The sequence below is a fragment of the Crocuta crocuta genome, unplaced genomic scaffold (assembly GCF_008692635.1).
Source record: "Crocuta crocuta isolate KB4526 unplaced genomic scaffold, BGI_CrCroc_1.0 scaffold1353, whole genome shotgun sequence".
NCBI lineage: Eukaryota > Metazoa > Chordata > Mammalia > Carnivora > Hyaenidae > Crocuta > Crocuta crocuta.
The window spans coordinates 139285-139532 of record NW_027528203.1 but is presented as its reverse complement, the minus strand read 5'-3'; the positions used below and the strand labels follow the sequence as shown (position 1 = coordinate 139532).

Sequence of the window (248 nt, the reverse complement as noted above, 5' to 3'; positions counted from 1 at the left end):
ATTCATAGTTAAGATACTGCCTTCATACTTAGCAAAGATTATAAATGTTGACTAATTAATCTCACAGAAATTTTTCCTAAGAAATAATTTAACAAAAGAAAGCCCCTAAAACCTCAAAGATGTTCATCATAGTGTTATTTATAATAATGAAATATTAAGAATAGCTTAAATTTCCAACAAGGGAATGACTTAGTTAATAACAGTATATAATAAATTATGCAGAATTAAAATTGCAAAATAATTATGAA

The 248-nt window shown here is 23.8% G+C and overlaps 1 protein-coding gene across 1 annotated transcript in view; it reads right to left on the bottom strand.

The window, feature by feature from the left end:
• The window catches only part of ATP7A (ATPase copper transporting alpha), a gene marked incomplete at its 3' end in the record, with an annotated part of 73629 nt that overhangs the window by 620 nt on the left and 72761 nt on the right, over positions 1 to 248 (bottom strand).